Source organism: Cryptomeria japonica, chromosome 7 (genome assembly GCF_030272615.1).
Source record: "Cryptomeria japonica chromosome 7, Sugi_1.0, whole genome shotgun sequence".
In the NCBI taxonomy this organism is placed as follows: Eukaryota; Viridiplantae; Streptophyta; class Pinopsida; order Cupressales; family Cupressaceae; genus Cryptomeria; species Cryptomeria japonica.
In genome coordinates, this window is record NC_081411.1 from 270863189 (window position 1) to 270877570 (window position 14382).

Here is a 14382-nt window from a genome sequence, read left to right on the forward strand (position 1 = left end):
AAGATGCTTAATTTCTAAAACTCACAGATGCAAAATGACTACTACAAGATAATTATTAGATGGCTATTAGTCTCAAAATGCTGGAGAAACTCCCTCTTTATAGATTTTTGGTGTGCAAAATCCCATGTGACAGAGATCAATGGTTGAGATTGAATCATGTAGATTGGATGGCTATAAAAAGATTGGTTGAGATGTGAGAGATAAGAGAGGAAGATGTTCCTCTGACACCTACAGGATGGAGAAAAAGGTGGAAGGAGAAGCCAAGTGTTAGAAGACTTACCTTGACTAAGGATGAAGACTTGAGAGAATATCTAGGATGGTTGGAGAAGATTTAGGGATATGAGGACAAGTGGACTCAATTCCCTCCAAATATGTAGGAAGGTTGGAGAAAATATAGGATTGGTTGAGAAATGTGTGTACGTAAACATTCTTTGATTTATGAATTGAATGTTGAAAATAAGTGATCTATTAATATTTGAAAAATATTAATATCTTTAGCCACATAATTGATGAGCTGGCAAAAGAGGAAGAGATGTGGAGATGAGATGAGTTGGATTTGGAGATTAAATAATTAAATATTAGTTATTTAATTGAATTGGTTTAGAAGAAAGGGATAATGAATTAATTAATTAAATATTTCAATTTAATTAATTAATAGAAGAATAAGAATCAAAATGAATTAAATAAATTAATCTTTTCAAATTAATTATTTAATAGAAGAATTAAGTATTAAATAAATAATAAGTACTTATTTAATTATTCATATCCAATTTTAAGTGTATACATTTTGCCCCTTATTGAAATGATGCTAAAAGAACATTATTTTAAAGAATAAAATCAAGTCTTGATATTGCCCTTGTCATTGATGAAATGATGATTGCATGCCCCCTCAGGGGATTGATCGTGAAAATTTGAAATAATTGATTGAGCAATTAATCTCACGATAAAATGATGAAAAGATTTTCTTAAAAAGCCCCTTTTCAAGACAAAATTACTTAAGAAACTAAAAATTCCCCTCTTCTTTTGTAAAATTAAAATTTAATTACCCTTCATTAGGTCAAAAAGGTAATTATATAATCCTTTGATGGGCCCATTTCCACATCATTTGCACATTTGGCTTTTGAGAGTGATTGTAGGAGAACTAGTGGAGATTTTGGAGTTCTTGCTGAGCTGTCAGGATGGTGGTCCCCTATGAGCGACATCAATTTGAGAGATTTTGTAGATATCAGAGACTTGCAACATACGAACCTGAAGTAGGTACCTATTTTGCCTTGTCGTACAATTTTTTCAGTGATTTTCGCTTGTTTTTGGTTTGTTTTGAAATTTTTGATTTAATTTCGCCACAAAACCCCTTTTTTGGTGCATTTGTTAATAGTTTTAGCGCTTACACCTAGTTTGATAGCACATTTAATTGTTTATCACATTTACATTTAGTTTTCACACCTTTGTTATTTGATTTCATGCTTTTGATGTTTTAGTGCATACACCTTGTGTTTTCACGCATTCACATGTTTGAATAGCATATCTATTTGTTTTAGCACTTTTACTCATTGATTTCATGCTTTTGATAGTTTTTATAGCTCTTTTGCTTTATTTTATCATGCATTTGTGATGTGTTGTGGCGCATATGCTTTATTTAGTGCTTTTGCTTAATGTTATCTCGTATTTGTCATTTGGTCTGCAGTTTTTTGATAATTATATCTAAGTCAAGTTTTGATTGATGAGTTTTGATAAGTTTGAATTGTTGATAAGATAGATAGATGAATTGATAGATGATTCTCAGATAGATTGGTAGACTTGATAGATTGATAACCATGATTTATGGTTGTTGATTGGATACAATCGCTAAGAGACCGATCTAGTCTCTGATGAAGAGCTGATAAGTTTAGGCAATTGAGTACCACTTGTTGATTTATTGCATATATTTTCTGATAGATAGGATAGTATTGATAGGTAGCATAGTTGATTTTATTGATAGGATAGATGATTTGATTGACTTAGACACACTTGGTTGTGAAAACAAAAGAGATTAGATGTTCTGTAGTGTCATGAGAGATTTTGTCGATGACACTTAGTTCCCGAGCTATATGCTACAACTATTAGCCATATTGATGCTTGCAGATTGAGATATCTCCTATATATGCCTAATATCAAGATAAATAGGCGATTGTTGACAGCTCTTGCGGAGAGGTGGCATAGTGACCACAACTCCTTTCACCTACCCACTAGTGAGATTAGTGCAACTCTAGAGGATATATATAGGATTCTTCATATTCCCATTGTCAGAGAGCTTGTACAGTATGATTATCTAGACATGGGAGGAGTAGCAACATTGAGGACCATTTTTGGAGATGAGTCAATTGATGGCTTAGAGATTAGATGGGAGGATATGTTGATGTACTATGACACTCTTCCTTCCATTATGGCCAGATTAGTTGGAGGTTTCATTTTCCTAGATAGGAGATCCCGAGGATTGTCAATTGGATGGGGTGAGATTATTTCGAGTATGATGCAACACGGGATGAGATACACATTTGGTGTCTATGTGTTAGCTCATTTATATCATAATTTACATCAGGTTGTGTATGATGGTGCAGCCAGTCTTTCCACAAGAGTGATTGTTAATAGGTTTGGTGTTGGGAGCATATAGCTATTACACGACCTGTCCATGATAGGGTACATGCATATGAGTAGCCATATATTTATTTGTATAGTGGCACACTTACTCAGCACAAGCTGGGTAGGCCTGAGTACTGGTGATGGGTTATTAACAATATGGAAAATTATTTGGAGGCCATATGTTGATTGTGAGCCTTGGTATGATGATGGTAGATCATTACCTTTTATTATGCAGACTAGATATTTGATTGTTAGGACTTCATTTCTTATTGAGAGACAATTGATTTTTCGCATTCTAAGATAGTTTGGTAGACCACGGGGGATGCTACAAGGTGTTTCCTTGTATGCCTGAGCATACAAGGATAGGCAAGACTGGGGTCCTCTTTCCTTTGACGCAACTTACACAGAGTTCATTTCACTACCCTTGGTTCCATTTGATTTACTACCACATGCTTTGGATGCATGTACCATTAAGGAGTATGCTCAAAATTTAGTGGGCATGTGCACAAAGATGGTGGTCAGAAAAGTGGACACCACCCAAAAAAAACTTGGAAAAATAGGCAGTGCATATGCGGTTTTAAAATTTCAAATTCCCACATACACGCTTAGGTTTGTTCTTCCCAAGCCTAGAAAAGGTAGCGCGTACGCGCTACTTTTAGGAAAATGAGCGCGTGCATGCTACACCTAGGAAAATGAGTGCGTACACGCTAATTATTGGAAAATGAGCGCATACGTGCTAATAATCCAAATAAAACCGCGTACGCGGTGCCTGGTAAAAAAAGTTAAAAAAAAAAAACTGGGTCTCATTTACCCGTAAACCGCATTTTTAACTTCATTTTTTCCCTATTTTCTCACCTAAACCGTGAACGGGGTGCTAAAACTGGTCAGTCATTACCTCTTAATGCAAAGAGGTTTCCCATACATTGGTGTACCAATGCATAGATGAAGAATCTTTTTTGGCAGAGGTGGTGGATGGTCTTTGATGATCCACCTTGTAATAATTATGAGGTGCCATTATATTTTTTGAGAAAAATATATTGTGAGTTTGTGCTGAATGTGTGGCCAAACTATTTTGACATGAGAGAGTTTCATGGTAGAGGTGGTGTCTCTGCCCAAGATAGACCTGGAGCCTGTAGGCGATTAGCCACGGAGAGTCGTCGTCCCCTAGCACCCAAACCCAAGGTGCATCAGGCTGTCCCATTAGAGATGAAAGAGTCGATGGAGCTATAGACTCATCAGGCGGCCACAATGTTGACTGGTGCCATCATCCAGCATGGGACATCATTAGCACACCCTATTGTATTGGATGATGAGCCGTTAGAGGGAAACAAAGAGCCCATCGAGCATATGTGTGTCAGTTGCTCGGGGATATGCTCAGGGATAGATGATGCAACCGGTGTAGATGGATACTCATATCATCTATGCATGATTTGCGGTTGTAGATGTCAGGCTCACACTGTTGAGGATGTCATGCTGACAGATGAGTTGATGGACATGGTGTTTGCCCATGAGCCACAGACACAGGTGTGTTGATTTGAATTCATAACATTTTATTTATCAGTCACTTTAAATTTGTAATTACATAAATGAATTTTCATTTATACATTGATTTAAATTGAGACAAATAATATGCATTTCAGGATGTAGTAGCGGTATCCCATACACCTCCCCCAGTTAGCATAGCTACAACTTCGATGCCTGAGGTATAAATTTTGTAACATGTTAAAATAGAATAGTACACTTTGAATTCAAAAATATACAAGATATACTAACTATCTTTAATGCTTGGTCCAATTTATGGTTTGTAGGTGTTGACAGGGGACAAAATGTCCCAGATTGATGACATCACACTCTCAGCCATCGATTTTGGCCTACAAGGCTATATAGTATCATATTTTGTACAACTCTTTTTATGTATTGTTTTGATGGAATATGCAAGTCATTTCATTTTAGATTTTTAAAATTATGTTTAATTTATTATTTGTACTAATATCTCATGTTAATTTTGTGTTTTTAGGGTACCCCCTCCGTGTCTAGGGCTCATCCTAAGAAAAATAATTCCTCGAAGATGCCAAAACATGTGAAGAAGGTAATTGAACACATTTTTAGTTATACAATTGTTTGAAAATGTTGAAATCAAGTATTAGTTGGGGTTTGTAGATTGACTAGTGTTTTTTGTCTATTTTACATGTACAATGACCATTGAGCTTTGTGGATATGTTGAATGCACCTAATTCACCTGCGGATCAAGAGAGGGCGGAAGTATGTATCTCTACTTTATTTTCTTGATTTCATGATTATATGCACGCGTACATGTGAAATTTTGATGTATTATAATCTTATAATTTTTTCAACCTTCAATACTTATCATTATATTAATTGTATTTAATCTTTGTACATTTTTTGTATAGGTAATAACGACAGTTTCTACATCTATGGTGAGCCATCCTCAGTCCATTGGAGAAGCATCTCAGGCACAGGTACATCATTATTCTCTATATTATAGCTTTTAAGTGTTTTTGATATATCTATGTTAGTACATTGTATTAATTGTATATTTAACCTACAATAAACTCCTTTGCGGTACGACCATAACGTGGATCCATTTAAGTATGTCTTCAAGAAAACTCCTAAGAGTGACAAGGAGAGGAGAGTGAAGACATTAGCTCCTGGATCAGCCGATGAGGTAATATACATTTCAATTGCAAAGGAATTAAAGTTAGATGCATAGTTATGTTGTTAATTGTGAACTATTTTCTACAAAAGAATTCTAACTTGGCTTTTGAATTATGGTTTTGCAGCCATCTACAGAGCCGCGTACTGTACCGAAGAGGCTTGATTTTGATGATCCACCACAAGTTTAGGATCATATAGTGTTAGTTTTGGTCATAGAATGACCAATACATGTAGATATATTCCTCATTTTTATTGTATATCAATTTGGACATGGCATATGCCACATTTTTGTAATACTTGTATTGACTTGGCAGACATGCCTTTTTTTATATATATAAATATCAATATTCTATCCAATAAATGTGTAATGAGTTCATTATTTTGTATTCATTGTATTTTGTGGTTGTCTTTTTATAAATTTAAATGAATATTTGCATATGTAATCAACAATATGAATATAAACAACAAAAATATATGATATAAAGCATTGCAATCGTGGAATATGATTTGATAAAATTTCTAAAATGTTGAATTAACCCCACAAAACTCCTTGTATTTAGTTCATTATTGTGTTTTCGCTGTATTTGGTGGCTGCCCTTTTATAAATTTAAATGAATATTTGCATATGTAATTAACAATATGAATATAAACAACAAAAATCGATAATATGAATATAAACAACAATGTGTTTGGTGTGAGAGTACCCTCACGCTCACAATGGTCAAATTATGTTCATCATGTGTACAAACCAATGTCGCGAGCCAATCTGGGTGGGCAGGTTTATGCTAGGCATGACCCTGTCGTGCATCCCAAAGCACCAGAACATCAAGAGTCATACCCTACCGGTGCGATCTCTCAAGTGCCTTGAGTCCAAAAAATTATCAAAATATGACGGACCGTTTCTTCCAATCCATGACACATACGGTTGATCTATTTATTCCAGTGGGGTCACGTAAGGCTCCTCTACAATGGCCTATCTCAGTTTTTGACGACTCGGAGCCATTTTCAATTAGTAGCATTTTTTCGCCTGCTCCAAAAACTGTCAGTTGCTTGCAAGGAAAAGTTACAAGATTGGCTAGAATTGATTCGGTTCATCGTGTGCACAAACCGACATTGTGAGCACGTTCGGGTGGGTAGGTTTATGCTAGGCATGGCCCTATCATGCATCCCAAAGCACTAGAATGTCAAGAGTCATACCCTACTGGTGCGATCTCTCAAGTGCCCTGAGTCCAAAAAAATGTCAAAATATAACGTACTATTTCTTCCAATCCACGACACATAAGATCAATTTGTTTGTTCCAGTGGGGTCGTGTGAGGCTCCTCTACAATGGTCTATCTCGGTTTTTGACGACTTGGAGCCATTTTCAATTAGTAGCATTTTTTCGCCTGCTCCAAAAACCATTAGTTACTTGCAAGGAAAAGTTGCAAGATTGGCTAGAATTGATTCAGTTCATTGTGTGCACAAACTGACATCGTGAGCACATCTGGGTGGGTAGGTTTATGCTAGGCATGGCCCTGTCATGCATCCCAAAGCACTAGAACGTCAAGAGTCATACCCTATCGGTGCGATCTCTCAAGTGCCCTAAGTCCAAAAAATAATCAAAATATGATGGACTACTTCTTCCAATCCACGACACATATGATCGATCTGTTTGTTCCAGTGGGGTCTCATGAGGATCCTCTACAATGGCCTATCTCGGTTTTCAATGACTCGGAGCCATTTTCAATTAGTAGCATTTTTTCGCCTGCTCCAAAAACTGTCAGTTGCTTGCAAGGAAAAGTTGCAAGATTGGCTAGAATTGATTCGGTTCGTCGTGTGCACAAACCAATGTCGCAAGCGTGTCTAGGTGGGTAGGTTTACACTAGGCATGGCCCTGTCATGCATCCCAAAGCACCAGAACGTTGAGAGTCATACCCTACCGGTGCGATCTCTCAAGTGCCCTGAGTCCAAAAAATTGTCAAAATATGACGGACCGTTTCTTCCAATCCTTGACACATACGGTCAATCTATTTGTTCTAGTGGGGTCACGTGAGGCTCCTCTACAATGACCCATCTCAGTTTTCGACGACTCGGAGCCATTTTCCATTAGTAGCATTTTTTCGCTTGCTCCAAAAACTGTCAGTTGCTTGCAAGGAAAAGTTGCAAGATTGGCTAGAATTGATTCGGTTCATCATGTGCACAAACTGACGTCGTGAGCGCGTCCGAGTGGGTAGGTTTACGCTAGGCATGGCCCTGTCATGCATCCCAAAGCACTAGAACATCGAGAGTCATACCCTACCGGTGCGATCTCTCAAGTGCTCCGAGTCCAAAAAATTATCAAAATATGATGGACTGTTTCTTCCAATCTATGACACATACAGTTGATCAGTTTGTTCCATTGGGGTCATGTGAGGCTCCTCTACAATGGCCTATCTTGGTTTTCGATGACTTGGAGCCATTTTCAATTAGTAGCATTTTTTTGCTTGCTCCAAAAACCGTCAGTTGCTTGCAAGGAAAAGTGGCAAGATTGGCTAGAATTGATTCAGTTCATCATATGCACAAACTGACATCGTGAGTGCATCCATGTGGGCAAGTTTACGCTAGGCATGGCCCTGTCATGCATCCCAAAGCACCAAAACGTCGAGAGTCATACCCTACCGATGCAATGTAGAAGTTGCTTGACAACTTTTTTGACAATTTTTTTGACAACAATGACAATTTTTGCTCAAATTGTATCTAGTCTCGATCTATGACCCCTATGACCCGATAATGACTCAAATAATTATCCATGATTATACAACAATCAAGAATGCTCATGATTGACTAGGGACACATCACATATACTCAAAACATAGTCACAAAACATTGACACACAAAATAGTCACAAAACATTGTCACATATTATTCAAAAATTTGCCTCTAAATATGGTCAAATCATCTCTGGGCTATTTGATTATACAAAAAATTGTCTTACAAATCATCTCATGGGCTTTTATACAATATTTGGCATTACAATATGTGCGATTCAGCTCATCGCTATTTTAATATACAAATCATCTCATGGGCTTTTATACAAAACTTGGCATTACAATATGTGTGATTCAGCTCATCGCCATTTTAATATACAAAATTTGGCATGTACATATGTACAAATCAGCTCATTGCCACTTAAATATACAAAATTATGCCCCTAAACATGTAAAAATCAGCTCATGGGCATTTATATATACAAAAAATGAATATAGAACAATTGGTCGACAATTTATACAAAATTCTCAAAATCATTCAACTCTCAACCATAGAATCAATGAAGTGAGCCTTCAGGATCAGCTCTAACCCATATTGTGTCAAGTATTGCCTCGTGGTCAGATTCATGAACTTTCCATAAAATCTTGTTATGAGGTCTACCACGATACTTCATCAAATAAATATTTGTTGCAACAACAAGGTTAGAGAAATGAAGAATATGTCTATGTGTTTCAAAGTCCTTGAACAACCAAACATCATAATTCTTGATAGGGTATCTTTGAAGCCATGTTCCTATCATGACAACAGACCCTATTGGGTACTCAATACCCTCTCTGTCAATGATTGCAGTTGTCAATTTTCTTTTAGGCTGAACACAATGACACAAATAGTAATCTGTTCCTTCTTCATTGTTCTCTTCTACAACAATTGCATACACATGACTTGCATTTTATAAAGTGTTAATTAATACCAAAAATAAAGTATGATGTACAACAAAATGAACCAAAAAGCATACTTGCAAAAAAATTAACTCAAAAAATCACCTGAATCCACTAGGTCGGATACATGGTCAAAATCCACTGATGTCTCCATCTGGTTCAATTGTAGTGCTTTGGGAATTTGATATGAATCAATGGGAACCAACGGTCTACAAGACCATTTGTCAACCCACTCTTGTGATTCACATTCTTCCCACAAACAATACATGCATGAAGAGCAAAAACATATGATATGTCTCATATAAATTACCAGTGAACTTGAATTTGAACTCATAAATGAGTGCATGCCACTCGATCCTACAACTGTACAACAATCTAGATAGTTTTCAATGTTAGATTCAATGATCAACCAAAAATATCTATGAACCAATGACGTACCTAGATTACCTAGACCCATCATAGACTTACACCATCGCATAATTGTTTCTGCACCTACCAACTCAGCACCACCTTCGTACTTCAATTCTTCCATGGCTAGGGCTCTTTTCACACATGCTCTTGCACCATCGTGATCTCCCTTACCATGTCCAGCCTCAGTGAAATTCCAAAAATGTTGTACACCGCTTGTCACATGCATCCTTGTCAACCAATAAAAAATCCTTGCATTCTTGAATTGTGTAGTGCAATTATCTGACCATATTAAGTGTCGGTTGTATCGTATGTTCCTTTCCCTTAAACTATCATAGAAAACTTTAAAGCATCCTTGTACAAACTCCGATGAATGAGTGCGATCATCACTTATGTAGAAGTGATACTCTCTTACAACCTTTCTATCCTCCTCTATGCTATCATCTAAATGCATGAATGCTATGTGTACAAAAATAGAAACTCGTGTAGAGTGATAATACATGGATTACACTTCATTTTGAGGTTGTAGTGTATAATTTTCAGTGAAATCAATGATAGAGACAATGGTGCCAAGAGGAAATGTGTCCTTACATAACTTGAATTGCTCATCTAACCATCGAGCTCTATGTGTATGCATTATGTACTCATAAACTAGTTTCTCTTGAAACATTTTCATAAATTGAGCTACACATATATCATTTTTCACTAGCTCACATCTCTTCAAATCTTTTCCATCTGTAACTCCATATGTGACTATCTTTTATTTTCTGAAAGAAACTAGTTTCGTACCAATTTCATGTGTGCTCTCCAGATGTATGCATCTTGGTAAACGTTGCAAACCACCACATATAGCACAAGAACCTTCCAAACAAGGCATCTTATAATAAATGCAACCATCATGTCTATTACATAGCACACTTGAAATAAATTCTCTTGCTGACTTAGAAGGTGCTTGTATATTACATTCCTGCAAAACATCGTTAGTGTGCAAAGTAGAACAAATATGATGAAAAATATCATAATGCATGGAAAATTTAGTATGCATCCTATAACAACATGTGGTGCGTACATGATTAATCTTAATATAAAAAGGTTTTGCCATTTCAAAAAATCTTTGAGAAATTCTTATTTGAGGAAACTTTTGAAGGAATCTTTCATAAAATTTAGTTTGAGTCATATTCAAATAGTGTTTGACATGTGGCTGACAGTTTCTAGATCCAATTCATCTTCTAACAACATATCTTTGGTTGGGCGATACTCTTGTGTTGTCATGCCAAAAATTTTCAATTAATGTTTTTAGTGCATCTACAACAACCTTGTCTTTGTGTGGTAGTCTACCCGAGAATGCCCAAAGAGAATTATTGTTAGGTTCCTCTATTTGTTCTCTCCTCTTTAATGCTTTACTTAATGTTGTTCTACTAACTTTTAATGACTTACTTGTTTTGCTTATCAAACGATCTTTTTTTATTTTCTTGCTCATTATGGTTGATGTAATGACACGTCGAGTAGCATTAGAATCTTTACTACGTGATTTTGAACCAATAGATTGATATGCATCAAATAGATTTCTGACAATATTTCTTTCACTGTTACTTTCAGATGATCTTAGGCCTAGAATTTTCATTGTCTCTCGAAAATTCAAATTTTTAATCATTTGAACAATTAATTGACATCTTGTGGTTTGATTTAAGTTTTTAAAATAGTTTGCCATATTATTTTAACCATTCTCCTACAAGTTCGTTCATTCATTTTATTGGGCATTGACTTCAATATATTCTCATCAATGTCAATTAGATACTTTGGTTTCCTACGAATGATTCTAGGAGGTGTTAACATCAGTGCATTGTGTACATTCAATTCATCAAGTAGAGAAGGTGTATTATGTTCATCATTTAATTAATTATTCAATGGGGTATCTTCTTCAATTGCATTAGGTGCATTATATTCATTTGGTAAATCGAATTGAGATGTTGAGGTTGACATACCTTCTTCTCCCATTGTTCTTATGTCACACAATTTCTTCATACGTTGCCTTTGTCTTTCCTTTTGAGTCTCTTGTTGTTCCATCATTCCTCGCTTGTTCTTTCCCATGGTTGATATCGGTTGACCTAAATAGAATCATATTACATATATATGTAAAGAAAAGTTCAAAAATAAATAAATAACCATAAATATGCATCTTATCACTATTTTTTAGAATCAAACTATTAAACAATCACAATTCAATCATTTGAAACCATGCAAAAACAAAAAATTAATAAAAACAATAATTCAATCATTTGAAATCATGCAAAAACAAAAAATTCACTTACTTTTATGTATACAACAATGATAGAAGTGTAGACACAGTTCCAGTGGGGCCTTCAACGACCTCAAAAACTTCTTTTGAGGCTGTTGAAGCTCTTGGGTAACTAAAAATATGTCTATAAACTGCGTATACGCTTTTAGACCATAAAATGTTGACAAGCCCAATGATATTCCTTTTTCCCATTATGGGCTGATAAGTAGCGCGTACGCGCTTATGAGTAATAAGTGTCGTGTACGCGCTACTAAGCCTTAAAAAAGTTATGGCAGGGTAGGGAACTAATAGTTTTAGTACCTTGTACGCACTCTTGAGAGAGGTAGAGGGAGGGAGACAGACAGAGACAGAGAGAGAGAAGAGGGGGGGAAGGGAGAGAGAGAGAGAGAGAGAGAGAGAGAGAGAGAGAGAGAGAGAGAGAGAGAGAGAGAGAGAGAGCAGGGGGTGGGAGAGAAGAAGGGGTATGGAGGAAGGGAGAGAGAGAGAGGGAGAGAAGAGGGGGGGAAGGGAGAGAGAGGAGAGGGAGAGAGAGAGGGAGATAAGGAAGGGGAGAGAGAGAGAGAGAGAGAGAGAGAGAGGGTGGGAGAGGGAGAGATGGAAGGAGGGAGAGGCAGATAGAGGGAGAGAGGGAGAGAGGGAGAGAAGAGTGAGGAAGGGAGGGAGAGGGGAGATGGGGGGAGAGGAGAGGGAGAGGAGAGGGGAGAGGGAGAGAGAGGGAGAGGAGAGGGGAGAGGGAGAGAAGAGGGGGGAGGGAAGGTAGAGAGAGGGAGAGAGGTAGAGAGAGAGAGAGAGAGAGAGAGAGAGAGAGAGAGAGGAGGGGGGTGGGAGAGAAGAAGGGGTATGAAGGGAGAGGGAGAGAGAGGGAGAGGAGAGGGGAGAGGGAGAGAGAGGAGGGAGAGAGGTAGAGGGGGAGAGAGAGAGAGAGAGAGAGAGAGAGAGAGAGAGAGAGAGAGAGAGAGAGAGAGAGAGAGAGAGTAGGGGGGAGGGAAAGAGGAGGGGTCTTAAGGGGTCACAGGATACCATATGACCTCTTAGGAAACAATACAACCTCTAATGACACCTAAGGGGTCATATGGTGGGCTAATAAAATGATATATTAAATTTAAAGTTATGAATAGAAGATCATACAATGAGACTCTAAGCGAACAAACAACGAGGCTTCATTAAAAAGCAAGTGTAAGAGCTTGACCTAACCCTAAGAGTACTACCTAAGTTCTAAAACCTATGATGCTATTAAATTCGCAAGGTTATAAGACTGATCTCGATTGTGACTATAGGAATTACACACTTGATTTCTTTCATGGGTATGTACTATTCCAAGTTGTTTGACAAGTGATGATCATCATATACTATCACTGCCATGCATAAAACAAACTTTAATTTCTTTAGGTGACAGGCATTGTGTAACAACATGGGAACTCTCGCATACCCACCACTACCATTCTACAGGACATCATTTGTGTTACTCTCCCTCTTTCTCTTCCTACCTGTTGTTTTCTTTTGAAAAACATACTGCAGGTACTCTTACTCATCATGTTGCTTTGTTGACACTATTTTCCACATCTTCTCTGCTCATTAAAAACACATTCGAGAAGAATATTGCTACAAGTTTCCTTGTTTGTCACGGTAATACACCCATGGTTCAATTTCAAACTCTATTCCTCCTATTCAATATACACACAAAAATCCATCAGTCAATTTTTTTAGGAGAGGATACATGATAAAAATCAAAGAGGAAGTTGCAGACAAGAAATAAATTCACTTACTTCTCTAGAAGTGTAGACACAGTTGCAGTGGGGTATGGAAGGAGAGAAGAAGAGAAAGAGGGATGGGGTATGGAGGAAGGGAGAAGGAGAGAGAGAGAGAGAGAGAGAGAGAGAGAGAGAGAGAGAGACCTTATATGCATTTGAGAATATCAATTATATACTTAAGCACAATGGAAAGAAATGAGTCTGTGTCCTCAAAAGCCCCCATGTTTGATGGATCTAACTATGCCTTCTAGAGCAGAAGAATGGAGACATATATTTCATCTCTTGGCATTGATGTATGGATGTCAGTCAAAAATGGGTATACTATTCCTAACACTCCTCCCACTGATCTGAATGCAAAGGAGTATGAAAATAATGCAAGGGATAAACATGCCATTTTGAGTGGATTGTCTGATAATGAATTTGTCAAAGTTATGCACAGTGCTTCAGCAAAGGAAACATGGGACAAGTTGCAGAGGTTGTTTAAGGGAGATGCAAAGGTAAGCGAGGCTAAACTACAAACTCTAAGGAACCAACTAGAAAGCATCAAAATGATAGATGATAAAAAAATTGTAGAATATCTTCACAGATTTGATGAAACTGTGAATTCTATCAGATGACTTGGTGAAGAGATTGCAGAAGAAGTTCTTGTCAAAAAGATACTTAGATCTCTCACTCACAAATATGATACTAAAGTGTCTTCCATAGAAGAAGCCAAGGATCTGAAGACTTTTACTATGGACGAACTATTTGGTTCCTTGACAACCAATGAGATGAGAACTATAGGTGAGACTTCCTCAAGAAAAGAAGCTACTTTCAATACCACCAAAAAGGGGAATGAAGTTGTTGCTCATAAAGAATCTAGTGAAGATTCTGATACTGAAGTGGAAAACTTTGTCAGGAAGCTCAAAAGAGGATCTGGTTAATACAAAGGAAAACTACCACTGAAATGTTTCAACTGTGGGA